This window comes from Erythrolamprus reginae, chromosome 3 (assembly GCF_031021105.1).
Source record: "Erythrolamprus reginae isolate rEryReg1 chromosome 3, rEryReg1.hap1, whole genome shotgun sequence".
NCBI lineage: Eukaryota > Metazoa > Chordata > Lepidosauria > Squamata > Dipsadidae > Erythrolamprus > Erythrolamprus reginae.
The window spans coordinates 155,502,260-155,517,428 of record NC_091952.1 but is presented as its reverse complement, the minus strand read 5'-3'; the positions used below and the strand labels follow the sequence as shown (position 1 = coordinate 155,517,428).

Sequence of the window (15,169 nt, the reverse complement as noted above, 5' to 3'; positions counted from 1 at the left end):
ATGAGATTGTAATTCCCCTAATCACAGCTTTAGCTGTATCCCATAGGTTTTGGAGGTTAGTGTGTTCTTTTAAATTCTCTTGGAAGAAGAAGTTTATTTCTTTTTCTAGTTTTTGTTTGAAGTCCTCATATTTTAAAATCAATTTTTGAAATGTCCATCTATATCCCTTTTTTGACCTTGCCAGGTTACTCTTAATATGTTATGGTCAGATATCAAGTTTGGCTCTATCTCAATTGTTTCTATTTGTGTATTAAGTACAGTCATTGCCCAAAACATATCTATCCTTGTCTCGATAACTATGTTAATAGAGGCTATTGCCTTCTAAGTAAGTCTCTACAAAATATCCTACCAGAAACCAGTGATACAGGGAAACCTGGAAAAATTATAAAGTTTTAGGAATATATCTACTATTATTCAACAAAGAAAGGGCACCAATCCTTCACCAGAAGCAGCAGTATAACTAGGAAACCAAAGGATAATTAATTTGTAGATCTATACACCTGTATTTATGAAAATAGTCTGGAAACTAAAGCTATGCTACCAGCAAAAAAATACCCTCCAGGTATGAGTCACAGCTTACATCTTACCAGTTCATCTCCTGTTAGCACTTCCTGCTTGTTATGGCATAATGCTTGGGTGCCTATCTCCATGGGAACAGATAAATACAGATGCTTTGAAGTTAAGGCTCAGTATGAAAGCAGCAGCAGTACAGCCACTGATTTCAGCCTACAGTGCTTGACTAAGGATTTCCTGATCCAGTTAGCTTCAAAAAAATATTAGATTGCTCTTACACTGGGGAAGACATCATCTCACATCTCCATGTCAAAAACAGAAGGAAAAGCTGCTTCTTCAACATCACATCAGACAAAAAGGACAAGGCAAGGGCCTAGAGAAGGCGGCTTAGAAACAGAACTGACACCAGAAAGAGGTGTAGCCTAGAAGATGAATGATTAATAAAGGTATAGCCTTTGTTTTATAAAGGAAAAGAAAGGAGAACTAATACAATTAAAGGGGGAAATCAGTTATACATGCTAAGTAATGTGCCTCTGAACAATCAGCAGAAAGATCAGTGTATCATGAGAGCAGTGGACACATGATTTGAAGCATAGCTGCTTAGCCTATAAGGATTTGGGAACAAAAACTTTGTTGTATAAAGCAACTGGGATCTCAACACACATGTATTTTCAACATTTCAAACAATAATAGAAAATTAGCTTTCCCTGTCGAGTTTCTCTAAGATGTACATACAATATTATTTTTTTATTTTACATCAGATGTTATCTATTTTGAGATTCCTTAATTCTCTAATCTTCTTAATTTTTTTCATTACTTTTGGATATAATTTTATATTGACAAATTACGAGCTTTTTAAAGAAAACAATGTATTCTAGCCTCCGATTTGTTCTTACAGCCCTGTGAGGGAAGTTGGGCTGAGGGTCAGTGACAAGCCCAAAGTCATTCAAAAAGCTTCCATAGCAGAAGGTGGACTTTAAGCTTCTTATATAGACATGGATAAAGCCTTAAACATTTTATAGAACTACTGGCTCTCATGGTTTTGTTCTAGAATGAGGAGTTACAACTGAAAAAGAGTTTCCACTTTTTATTATATTGGGGTAAAAGAATCCACAACATTTATCTTGGTGTACGTATATTGAACAGACAGATTCTATATATTTGAGTGCCTTAACATTGCTTTTCAATTAATATTCAATGCAGTCTATTGTCCTTTTATTATGGATGCAAGGATAATTTGATAATTTCTCTCCAAGGAATGACAGTCTCTCACTTCTACATCAATTCTTCTCTGTTGATGAAGACTAGCATAGCAGACCCCTTTCTTTTTTTCCTCCATCTGTTGAGAAATCAAACTGTCAGCAAAAAGAAGGCAGGAATTTGTTGGACTTCTGATGCTTGGCTGAAGTAAATTCCCAGAAGCTATCAGGATAATTTGAAATATGAAATGTTCATTATTCCTTGCCTTTTTGAAAGACTGGTCAACTGATGTAGGGCATCAACAGTATCTCTTATCTGCTGATTTTTGTTCTCTCTCCTTTTGTTATGTTAGTATACAAAACAGTTGGGTTTGCAATATATAAACAAGCTAACAATGAATGTTTGTATGTATTGAAGTACTATAGCTTTAAGAAGTAGTGTTGCAAATTGCCATAAGAGGGAGCCAGAAAGCATGATTGATTCTCTCTGTTTTTTCTGCTGATTCACAGTAACTGATGTAATAAGCTCTGTGTTAGTTTGATGTATTTTAAGCTGTAATGTATATCTGATATGTAAGATAAAAACAGGTTGTATTGAGAGATATTGATTGATTTGGATGTGTATGACCAGACTGTTTAAGTTGACTGCTATTTCTAAAGTAAACACTATTTTATACCCGATTGTATCTGTTTTCTATGACTGAATGATTGCTCGTATCTCCTGGATATCTGCTGGAATTCCACATTTCCTCTGTGCGTGTCCTTGATAACTCAAGGGTTCTGTACACTCCTTAACATATTACTCCCAAAACACTTTCAGTTGGATTTCTATATTCTAATTCCTGAATTTCTATGCAAGTTTATTTTTCTGTTGGATTTCTGTTGACCTCTGGATTTCTGCCAGTCATGAATATTGTCCACCATGTTTCGCTGCTGCCAACCACAATAGGTTGGTCTTCCTTAGGAAGGATCTCTAGTTTTCCTAATTTCCTCATTTTCTGAGGCTGTTTTAGTGTTGAGCTGAGGTTCTGAAAAGCACCACCTAACTAGCTTCTCTATTGTAGTTTCCTAAAATTCTGTCTGTTGAGTTCAGATACTGAAGAGGCAGGAGATTGGCAGTGAGACTTCAGCTCCTTATTGGTTATAGTGAGCAAACACCAGCCCTTGACTGCTTTTGGCAGGGGTTTAAATAGGGAGCTCTTTTGGAAAGGAGCCAGTCAGAATTTCCAGGCTCCACTTTCTTGTCAGACTGGAGTGAAAGCTTCCCAACTTCTCAGAACATAACACTGCCTTTCCTGACTTCCTGACTTCCAGACTCTACATTCTGGTCCTTAATCCTTGGGTGTGTATTGGATTATGGGTTTTTGCTGCCTTTCTTCATTTGTTTTAGTTTAATGTCCTCCTGAAGCGATCAACAAAGCCAAACGTTGCCTTCACTGTCTTTGTAAGATACAGCCCATGTCTTTCCAGTAATAAAGATAATATAAGCCATGTTTGTAAAATACAAATCATTCTTGGTGATTTTGTATACACTTGTATAATTGTTGTTTCCCAGCATCCAATTTTCTCTTTTTTCACCAAGATGCTCAATTGCCAAAAAACCCATTAAAAATTACATGCGCTGCTATACCTTACCTTTCAATGCTTCATAGTCTCTGATCATTTTTTAATAATCCCTCCTGGCTGTCATCTCTTCCACCATGAATCAAGAGGAAAAATTTATTGCTATTGGTTTGGCAGAAGCACCCCGGGCAAGTGGGTGGAGCCTCCCGCCACTGGCACTACTGGTTCTTAGAATCAATCTGAACCCACTATTGGTTTGAATAATATTATATAATATAATATTATGTCCTTTATGTAGAAAATCATGTACCTCCTCAAATATTATATTGAGCTGGGTGGGTTTGTTTTTAAGAAGGAATCACGCATTGCCATAACATTCTTTTCTTCTCGAGAAGACTCAATCCATGGAGGCCAAAATATCTTCTATAATGATACATAGTTGATGAAACAGTTTTTCTTTGGTATTCACACTTCCACAAATTTTGATGTAAAATTTTGCTCAGGTAGCTGTTGATCATCATCTAGCAGGGCAGCCTAGAACTGGTTCCTGAATTTCACTGGCAATGAGTGTTTTTATTTATTTATTTATTTATTTATTTATTTATTTATTTATTTATTTATTTATTTATTTATTTATTTATTTATTTATTTATTTATTTATTTATTTATTTATTTGACTTATATGCCACCTCTCTCCATGGATTATCTCACTTCCACCTGTTTTCCTCTGCCAAAGAGGGTTTTTTTTAAAAAAAACAAATCCTGTGATATTTTCTATATTTCCTTGCCTCTTCTTGAGTAATTTCAACTGCCCTGTCCATGAACTTTTTATTTTCCTGATGCATTGTAGAATAGAAATTCTCTTTTCAGTTTCATTCATTTGCTCTTCCAGTTGCATTCAAAGCAAGTATAGTTTGAGTTAGGGTGATGCTTCCTCTTTGTCTGTGTTCCTACTCTGTTTGTTTCTTATGTTGTGAACTCCTATAAGCTGTCTTCTCTGGGTCAGGATTAGTCTGATAAGAAAGAGGAAGAAAGAAAAAAGGAGTGGAAAAAAAGTGTTTTTGCTCAGTGAATAAAGACGATAGTCTTTTATTGTGTGAATGAGCTGCCAGTTACAAGCAGATGGGATTGAATATGCATGTTTTCACTAGAGATGCTTATTAAGAATTTCATTAAATGCCCATTTTTATACAACCTGCCAAATTTGCACTTCTCAAAGTTGATGAAACAGTTATTCTTTGGTATTCACACTTCCACAAATGTTGATGTAAAAGTTCAGATTTTTTTTAAAAAAATAAAGACACATAAAAATATGTGTCTTAAGATAAATGCATACAAAAATTTAATCCAGCAGAAGTCTATAAAATATTCTGTATATTCAATGGGTCACTTTTTATATTTTATATTTTAACAATAGTTTTGAGTTTTACCTCTTAAATTATTTATTTTATTGTTAGCTGATTTGATAAAAAGCGCTAAATAATAAATAATTGTACTGGGTGGGATGCAGTAATGTGCTATTTTCACACAATTCAGAAATAGAAAAGAACTATCTTACAAATAAACATGTTTGTACAAATGTTGGCTCTTCTTCCAAAATTCTATTATTTAGCATCCCCTCTCTGATACACATGCTATATTCCATGACATTTTGGAGGTCCCTCAATCTGCAATATTGGAGTTTGGAGCTGTATTTGGGAACTGCACAAAGGAGAAAGGAACAAGAAAATTGCAGCATGCGGAGAAAGTTCCATTCACACAACTCAGGATCTAGTCTTATGAAATGGAAAATTTATTCCAGAAGCTATTCCATCACTGAATATCTGGTTTGAAACTATTAGCTGCCAATTCATTTTGGACTTCCTGCAAGAGTCTTTTCTCTTCTTAAAATCATATTTCAAAACCCAAAATCTGTTGTTACGCTAATGAATTGCCTCTCTTCCAACAATATGGGGATCCAGGAATGAAATAACTGGATGCTGAGAATGAAATGTGTAGCAATTATGATATTAAATGCAGGGTGGCAGTGTGAAATGCAACTTTACAAAAGGGCATTCTCACATGGAAATTCGTCTTGAGATACTTTGGATTTATGATAAAGGTCTTCTGGGCATTTCATTAAAAGAATTCTACATTCCCATCTACCTGTAAAAACGCTGTAGGTCATTCCTATTTTCAGAGGGATGACTGACACTTAATTACTACTGGCTACAATTTAGAAGTTGACCTTTTAGAAATAAAATAGTTCTTGAGAATTTTCTGAAAACCTCCCTTAAAGATTATGGCCTGACATCTCTATTTTCATGGAAGTAATGCAGCCCCTGCAAATCAAGAACAATATTACTCTCTAAAATGGGTGGAGTTTCCTACTGAACCTATTGTCTCTTATGGGACATGTTGTCTATAATTATAAAGACAGGCTGTTTCCCAGTATTTGCAATTATTGCTTCAGCATACAATACAGAGTGAAAGTTCATTCCTCTATCCAAGAAATCAAATGCTATTACAACTAGTAAAGTTGTCTTCCAAGAAAACATGCTGGAGCTTGAAGTTTCATAGTTGCAGCCTTTAGAATGTAGCCATTCCAAAAGAAACAAATAAAGCTAACTGTAGTGCTTTCAAGTGAATAGAAAGTAAAAATATATAGTATTTCCAAGAGTGATTGGTACTTATCATTACCACTGTTATTTACATTCCTTCTCTTTCAGATAAAATCAAGATTATAATCATAATGTCTCCTTTTCGGCCTCCCCTTGGTCAATTTTAGCTCAACAACAATCCCGTACAATTGCTTTTGTTAAGAAGCAATGACTGGCCCAGTATCACCATGGATAAAATGGATTAGAATCTGGGAACACCTAAAATACCACACTCCTTACCCATTTCAGAATAAAAATGCCTGTTTGTTTCTCTCCTAATTTAATGTTAATTCAAATTATTTTTTAAAACAAAAGAATATCTTGAGTCTCACAACTAACTACATGCTATCCATTAAATGTATGTCTTTTCACGATATTTTTAGGAAACTTTCTACCAAAGTACACTACATCAATACGCTACAGGTTTCTATCATTTCTGCATTATTTGTAATAGTCTACTCCATTTTCGCTATCAAACGTAATTATCTTTGAAAATTAATTTTCAGATCTATAGTCATTGCACTACACAGTCCATTTGATATGTGCTGCAAACCACTTCTCAGCAATATGACATCATTCAAAAACTAATGTGCACACATGTTTGGATCATCTAACAACACATCTCTAATGAGACAATCATCCTTATAGATTTACTTGTAAATATATTAAACAACCATGCAGATATCAGACTTTCATGTTGTAATCATAGTTCAATGTTGAATAAAGTTTTCAATTTTCTTCCTATCACATATCACTCTTACTGCATTTCAAACAACATTATAAACATTCCATTATTCAAACCTATTAATTTTAACACTTTTCTCTAAATCAACAAACATCGAAAAGTATTTTGTTACTTTAATACATTTCTGAATAGTGTGCTGAAATACAAAATCTGGCCTGCATGATCCATGCTTGACTAAAAATCATTTCCCAGATTTTGTTCATGGTCACCTTGTATTTTTTCTCTCAACATTCTGTCAAACATCATTGACACTGCATTTAATAAAATAACCTCCCTGTGGTTTTTTGCATCAATTCTTTCAATCTTGTTCTTTGTAGAAGGGAGCAATCAGGGGTGGGCAGCAGGCAGGATGGGGTGGAAATTTATCTATTTTTTATTCTTTCTTTCTTTCTTTCTTTCTTTCTTTCTTACTTACTTACTTACTTACTTACTTACTTACTTACTTACTTACTTACTTACTTACTTACTTATTTATTTATTGGATTTGTATGCCAACCCTCTCCGAGGACTTGGGGCAGCTCACAACATAAATTAAGCTGTGTGCCCAGCTCCAGCTGACCATCCCACCCTCCCATCCTCCTCCTCAGAAAGCGGCAGGGAGACTAGCACCAGCAGGAGTTGCAGGGGGCTCAATTCCTCCCCCCTCTTTTCTCAACAGCTGATTGGCACCCGTTCGCCTACCTACCCAGCCCGAGGCAGGGGGTGACCCAGGAAGGAGAGCGCAGGAAACGTGAAGCAAATTGTCACCTCAGAGAGCAACACTGGTGAAGTTGTAAGTTGAGGACTTAACAGTTTACTTGAACAATGATGATCATTCAAGCCACTCCCACCTGGTCATATGGCTGGCAAGCCACTCCTACACAGTCACATGATCATCAAGCCACACCCACAAAATAAGTCACACCCACAGTGTGGCAGTAAAAATTTTGGCTACCTACTGCTGGGAACAATGATGCAGTCTTCACAATTACATTCAACAAATCCCACATCATCACAAAGCTACATTCTACTGCAATATTTCTTTGGTTATGAAATGCTGGAAAATGACATCATGATAGATCATGATCTATCATGATGTCATTTTCCAAATTTAGTATGCAGTTTAACACTTAGTATGTCTATTTTAGTATAAAGGATTATATAAAAAATAAGAATATATCTATTACAGAAATATATGAAAAAGATGAGGCGAAGAACATTAACCTCTTATCACTATTTCTTCTTCTGTGTTGCAAACCTCCATCCATTTTCTATAAACTCATATTTAAATCTTCATCTCTCATTAATCAGCATATGTCCAGGAAGAGTTAACAGAAATAACAAATAGTTATATTTCCATTTCCGTTTAAGCAGATTCCCATTAATCCCTCTCTTTAAATAATCAAAATCCCACTTCAATTAACAATTAAACACTATGAAAAATAACCTTAATTATTAATCCATTACACCCAATTAAGTGTCTAAAATAGCTACCATCCAATCCCAGGTTTTTAAAAAGAAACTATTAGGCATCATCAAAGATAACAAACCAGTACTCTAATCATAATCAAATAAACAATTTTTGTGTTAATCCTCTGCCAGCAAACTTTAGGTCACAAATAAAATTCCAACATCTGCTTTCTGATTGTCTTTTTGTCTTTTCCCTCAAATATCTTGTCAACTGCATAAAAGTGCTTTTGCAGTCCAAGTGAAATAATTCCAGTAACTCCCTTATAGTTCAATATTTTAAATGTCCATCTCGTGGGGTTTATTACTTGTATATCTTTTTTAATTTGTAAGTTACAATCCAATTCCACTTGTAAATCTGATATTTCCATCTCTTTCTTATGAGAGGGACTTTTTAAATCCACCTTTAAAGTCCATTTCATTTTTATTTAGTGAGCCTTTTTCCAATAACACATTTTGCTTTCATTAAAAATAGCTGAAGAACTTTTGGGACCTATGTGTCAAACATTTCTTTTTTTTCCCAGGAATTTTTTTTCCTCCACACCAATCACATATGCAATATAATATACCATCAATCTTAAAATACAATACAATAATTTAAAAAATAATAATTAGGTATTCATAATCCCTCCAGTGCTACCTCCTGTTCTTTTAACATCTGGATAAAGATTATTCAAATTTCTTATATGCATTTAAAAAGCTATTAACTAATACAGTTTCTTTTAGCTGCTTCTTTTCTTATTACATCTGATCATTTATGCCTTCATGCTTCAATCTCCTCAATATATCCTTAATATCAATTTCATATACATTTCTTACCATTACTTTTATTGTAATCGCCCTTTAAAAAAGAAAAGAAAGAAAGCAGAATTCCCAATCATAACAACTAAGTCTTAAATTTTATCTAACTGTTACAGGGATCTAATATATATCAATTCAAAAGGGGGGAAATCCAAATAATTTATGCTAAATAACCCAATTATCCCAATTAATAATAATTCCTTTTAGTAAGTAAATAAAAAAGAAAAAAGAAAAAAGGAGAAGAAAAGAAAAAAAATAAAAAAGAGGAAAAAAGGATAAGCAAAACCCCTTTTCCCTCTTCTTCCATGTATCTCTTTTACTCTGAAATCAATTAAATCATCACACTCCATTTATCACTGTAAACCCAGTGAAATCATCATGCCCTATTCTAAAAAATCACTGTAAACCCAGTGGAATCATCGTGCCCTATTCTAATAAATCACTGTAAACCCAGTGGAATCTTCTTGCCCTACTCTAATTTATATCACTGTATACCCAGTGGAATCATCATGTCCTATTCTAAAACAAAACAAAACAAAACACTGTGAGCCCAATAAGATCCTGATGCCCTACACTAATTTTATCACTGTAAGCCCAATGGAATCATCATGCCCTAATCTATAAAATTATCTGAAAACCTATTCGAATCATCAGTAAAACCTACTCCATTTTGCGGGACAATAAATCAGAAAAAAATCTCATACCCTATTATAATATAAATCACTGTAACCCCAGAAGAGACAGCATATTCCAAAAATATGCAAAAATCGAAGCCTTCGCTATTCACCACATCGCTTCCTCTCCCATTTCTGGCAGTTAGCTCCATTGTGGAAAAAAAAATTAAATTAAAAAAAAAACATTTCCAATACTTTTTCAGCCAAAATCACTCACTAGCACATTGCTTAATTTTTCCTTCACCTCGCCGTCGCTTAAAAAGTACTCTTTCCAGGTGTTACCGCTCGGCTCCAATCCCTGCATTGTGTTGTCTCCGTGGCTGGTACCGACTCAGGCATGGCTGCCTGGCCGGCTTCACACCACTGCTGGCACAAGACTAGGCCAGTACATCTGGTGGGGTATGCCGACCCCAAACCAGACCTCCGGTAGCATACCCTGCATCACTTCCTCTTCAGGGAGGATCAGGTCTGGTTCAAAAGAACCAGAACCCTTGGACTGTGGCGATTCGGGGGCTCCCTGTGGGGACCTCTGTGCCACCATGGCCATTTGACCCAAACCCTTCCCCAAAACATTTCTTTTAAAATGGCCATCTGACCCTTTTGTGACCAGACCTCAAGATCTTGTATTGGCTCATAATATAAGCAAAGTGATTTCTGCCATGGCAGAAGATCCTTTAACTTCAAGGTCTTTCTTTAATTCAAATCCACCTGAACCTTTATACTGGTCTTTTTTTAAAGTTTTAAAATCAACATAATAAGCCCTTTGTTGTGTATTTAAAAAAAAGAAAACTCCTACAAAATTATAGCACATACATTTCTTTCTTTATAAATGGATAGAAGAATGACGTTCCCAGCAAACCCCAAACCTCTAGTTCTGAAGCTTTTTTCCCAACACTCTCTATCTACATCTCACCATATTGTTTTTGGGATAAGCAACCTTCATCTGGCAACATACTAATGCTGTAGCCATGAAAAACACAATCAAGTAAGCCAATTGATCAACTCCATATCAACCTGTGATGTCTGAGTTCAATAACGAAACTATGTCTTCGGAACCTTTTGGAAAACAATATTGCTGTTTATAATTTTATCTCTGGTATATGATGTTCCAGAGGAAAGGAGTCACTAAAAAGAAAGCCCTTTTTCTTGGTCCCACCAGATAATCCAATTACAAATACTTTTCTTTGAAGCAAATAGGCTAGCTATACAATTCAAACCAACACAATCAAGGAAAACATCTACAGTACTGCAAATGTGGGAAGGCATAGTCCCATCAATCTGAAAGGCACCAATTGCTCCATAGTTGCAACATGTAAGATTCCTCCTGTTCCTAGGTTTACAAAAACCCCTCAGGGTCCAACAGTCAACTAAAAACACAATTTTGCTCTCTTAACTATCTGATATATAGGTACAGCTATTATCCCGGTTTTGGGGAAAAAATGAGGAACACCCATGATCCATGTGAGATCAACATTTTGTTTTCCTTGAACTAGGAACCTTCAAGTATCAAGTGATAAAAAGTCAAGGGTTGGCTGACACATTATTTAGAGCTGCTTCTTCTACAGTTTTCCGGGTTTTTTTTCAAATTTAGGCCATTTTACAGGAGGTGAAATCACTGTCTGCACAAGGAATTTGTGCTGTCATTTTATGTGTAGCACAACTAGATGAGAAGTAGCTAGAACATGAAAATGCCTTCAGTAGAAGAAATCAAGAAAATGCATGTCTCATCCCTTATCCTTTTGCCAAGCTTGATATTTTTTAATGCTGTGAAATCAGCAGGGTGCCTTTAATTGGGCACAGTACAGTGTTATTTGAAATGTCAGGGGACTGACTGAATCAGTTAGTAGTACTAACAGAGTTAAATTGGTTTCAAAATACCAACAGAAGGCAGTTACAGAAAAACACATCAGCCAAAATATTGGCCGATATTGGCATCTGAAACTTTTAACAGGAAGATTTTAGATAAAATTTCTAAAATAAGATTTTAAAACAGAGGTGTCAAACCTGATCCCATTGTGGACCATTTGTTTGCCTTGAGGGGCCAGGTTGAGCCTGTGCTGAGGTGGCATGGTCCAGTTCCTTGCCGTCTCCCGGACAACATTGGGCCTATCGTGGGCCAGATTTAGCCCATGGGCTTTGGATTAGACACCCTTGTTTTAGAGGATCGCTATGAAAACTGTACAATAAGAGTGGAAAGTCAAGGTCATTATTAACTGTTCATATGGTGGCTTTATTTAAAGTTTTGGACAGGACACTATTAAAAAATGATGAAAAATTAATCAGTAAAATATATAAATTTTTGATCCGTTATGAGAAAGAAGTAGAAATTGTAAAAGAGAATATGATAAGCTGGGGAATGAATTTTGGCTACACAACCGAACTAGAAAAATGTGAAAAATTATGGATTATCAATTGGCAGATGACAAGATCGACCGCATTCAAGGAAAACCAATTAAAAATGTTTTACTGGTGGCACCTATCGCCAGAAAGACTTGCAAAAATGTTCCCAAAAACCTCTCCAATATGTTGGAAGTGTAAATGAAGAAATCAAAAAAACCCAGAATTATATTTATTGGGTATTTTTAATAGAAAAATAGAAAAAGAAGTAAGATACCTAGTTATACATATACTAACAGCTGCCAGAATAGTATATGCCCAACAGTGGAAAACAGATAAAATACCGGAAGAAAACATAATAATTAAAAAAATACTAGACTGTGCGGAGATGGACAGGCTATCCAAAAGATTACAGGGAAAAGAAGAATCACATGGGCAAAATTTTATGATTGGCTAAAAGAAATAAATAAATAAAAATTTATGCAAAGCAAGACGTCAAGTAAAAGAATTCAAAAATTAATATTATGTAAAAGAAGTGTAATTCTCTGATCAAATATCCAAAAAAAGAAGTGGGGAAACTTTCATTTCCCAAATGTTGTATATATATGTTTTTATGTATGTTTTTTCTTTTGTCTTGGATGTCATATTTGTAAAATTAAAAAATAAATAAATAAATAAATTTTTGGGAGGCCTTTACAAGAGCAAATCCCACCTGTCACAGCAAAAAGGACTTGTGCTCTTGGTGTAGCAGTTTGCAACTCCACAATTGTAATTGCTATTACATTTTTAAATATTTTTTATATTTTTTCACCAAGCATATATAATCCATTTTATGGTTAGCAGACAAGCAATTCAGAAATCTTGACTTTATTCCAATATCAGAGCTATTCTTATAAAACTTATATCTTTCCTTTTATCCATATTTATATATAATATATATCCTTCTAGGCATACTATTATTTTAATGCTGCCTCCTTCCTCCTATTTTTGTCACCTGGGTCTACCACTTTTAATTTTCAACTTTCTTCCGAATCAATCACTATAGTTTATCTTCCATCTCAGACCAATTTGCAAGTTTTCTGATTCAAGTTAGGATCTGGATGCTAAGATCTAAGCTTAGAAATTGTTATATGTGGTCATTAGATCCCAACTTCTGTCCCCCACCTCCTTATCCTACAATCTCAGTTCAAAGATTTAGGTGAAAGCTGTAGAAACAATAGGAGAAGTGGAAGGAGCTAAAATTCAGATAAATAGAAGCAGAAGTGTTTGCAAGAAGCAGCTTGTGCATTGAAATCTGCTGTTACACTTTTAAAGAGAAAGGTCTTTTTCTGTCAAATTGGCACTAAATTGTTTAGGATAGTGATGAATAATTGGCATAGACCATTATGCATTTGTTGAGGCAGAAAGACAAACACTAAATATGGCAAAGCAAAAATCCAATACTACACACTTTGATCTCACACATTCCCCAAAAGCTCTTTTACTTTCTCTAGAACAGCTGGATGATCTATTGCTTTAGCATCCTCTCACAAATTACTGTAATTAGAAACCCTTGATAATACCTTTAACAATGACCAAAAGCTAGTGCTTCCAATCACAAAGCTACACCTGCTCTCTGTATCTCATGTTTTTTTTTTCTTACTGGGAAGAAATACATCAACATTTGTAGACAACTGTCTGGCTTCATATAAACTGGGGTTTTTAAAGTCTGGTTAAATAAGGCAGCATAACATGGAAAATAACATTAAACTGAAGTACACATAACCCCAAAGCAAAAAAAAAAAAAGTCACATTGTATTACTTGTAAACTAGACAAGTAGACCACTAGTTTGCTTCTCTGGGTGGATTCACACATCATGCTAAATTGCAATGTAATTTGTTTGTTTGCGCTTAGTAAATGAAGCCATTATAGCTTTGGAGGCCTTTCTCAGAGGTTCAGCAAACCTATTAAGAGGTAGCAAGTTCTGATCCAGGTCTCCTGCGCCTGGTTTATTTCCAGATTCAAGATTTGGCTGAATTCATAGCATTACTTTAGAAACTTCCTTTATATAAAGCCATACATGCAGAGGCACTACAGTTCACCAAGCCTGGGGTGCTCGCTCGCTCTCTCCCTCCTCCCCTCCCTCCCTCCCTCCCTCCCTCTCTCTCTCTTTCCCATTACATATATCCAGGTTCAAATCCTGGGAAGGGTATGACTAGCTGATGAGAGCAAAATAGCTTGAAATAGATCTATACTCGTTTCCCTTCATTTTCATTATCAGCAAAAATATGTTATACATACGTGTGTGTGTGTGTGAGAGAGAGAGAGAGAGAGAGAGAGAGAGAGAGAGATATGGCATATTTGGATTTTTTCCTGTGTAAGATTAATTGAATCTTGGTGATGTTTCAACGTCCCACTTGTCATCTTCAGGCAGGTGCTTTCAGCTTCGTGCTAGGGCGAACAAAGCGTGGTCAGAGCTGCCATCCCTCTATAAATCTTGATTAGTTGATAGTGTAACACGTTGAATAGTTCATGCAATTGATTAGTCATAGGTAACTCCTGAGTAGTTTTTGCAGTTGATGCCTGCAGACTAGTCAGCTGTTTTTAAATGTATGTCTGTGATATAACATCCCATGTTTTGGTTTGGCTCCGAGTTTGTGGTCTATCTATGTGTTTATGGGATGTGTCAGTTTGCTTTTTGTGGGTGTTGGAGGAGAGTGCAGCAGATGGAGATGTTGCTGTGGTTTGGCTTCTAGGTGGTGGTTGTATTTTGTCTGTGCGGTAGGTACAGGTTTGGGTCTGGTGAGGTGATAGGTGGTGGTATCCTGTGTTGTTTTGGGTCCGGTGTTTGTTTGTTTTTGCTTTGCTTTGCTTTGCTTTGCTTTGCTTTGCTTTGCTTTGCTTTGCTTTGCTTTGCTTTGCTTTGCTTTGCTTTGCTTTGCTTTGATTTGCTTTGATTTGATTTGATTTGATTTGATTTGATTTGATTTGATTTGAATGCAGCCCCTCTCCGAAGACTCGGGCGGCTAACAACAATAAAAAAGACAATGTACACAAATCTAATATTAAAAATAATCTAAAAAACCCCAATTTAAAGAACCAATCATACATACAAGCATACCATGTATAAATTCTATAAGCCTAGGGGGAAGGGAAAATTTCAATTCCCCCATGCCTGATGACAGAGGTGGGTTTTAAGGAGCTTGCGAAAGGTTAGTTTTCATGGCTGGGATTTGTTTGTTGATTAGGGCTAGCTTACAATTTGAACCAGC

General features: G+C 35.5%; 1 long non-coding RNA gene across 1 annotated transcript in view; it reads left to right on the top strand.

Annotated features, from left to right (window-relative positions):
- The first annotated feature begins 715 nt into the window (after window positions 1-715).
- The window catches only part of LOC139164666 (uncharacterized), a 184,399-nt gene continuing 169,945 nt past the window's right edge, over window positions 716-15,169 (top strand). Inside the window, exon 1 of the long non-coding RNA XR_011558674.1 lies at window positions 716-959. This is a non-coding gene — a long non-coding RNA (uncharacterized lncRNA). The remainder of the gene's footprint in view (window positions 960-15,169) is intronic.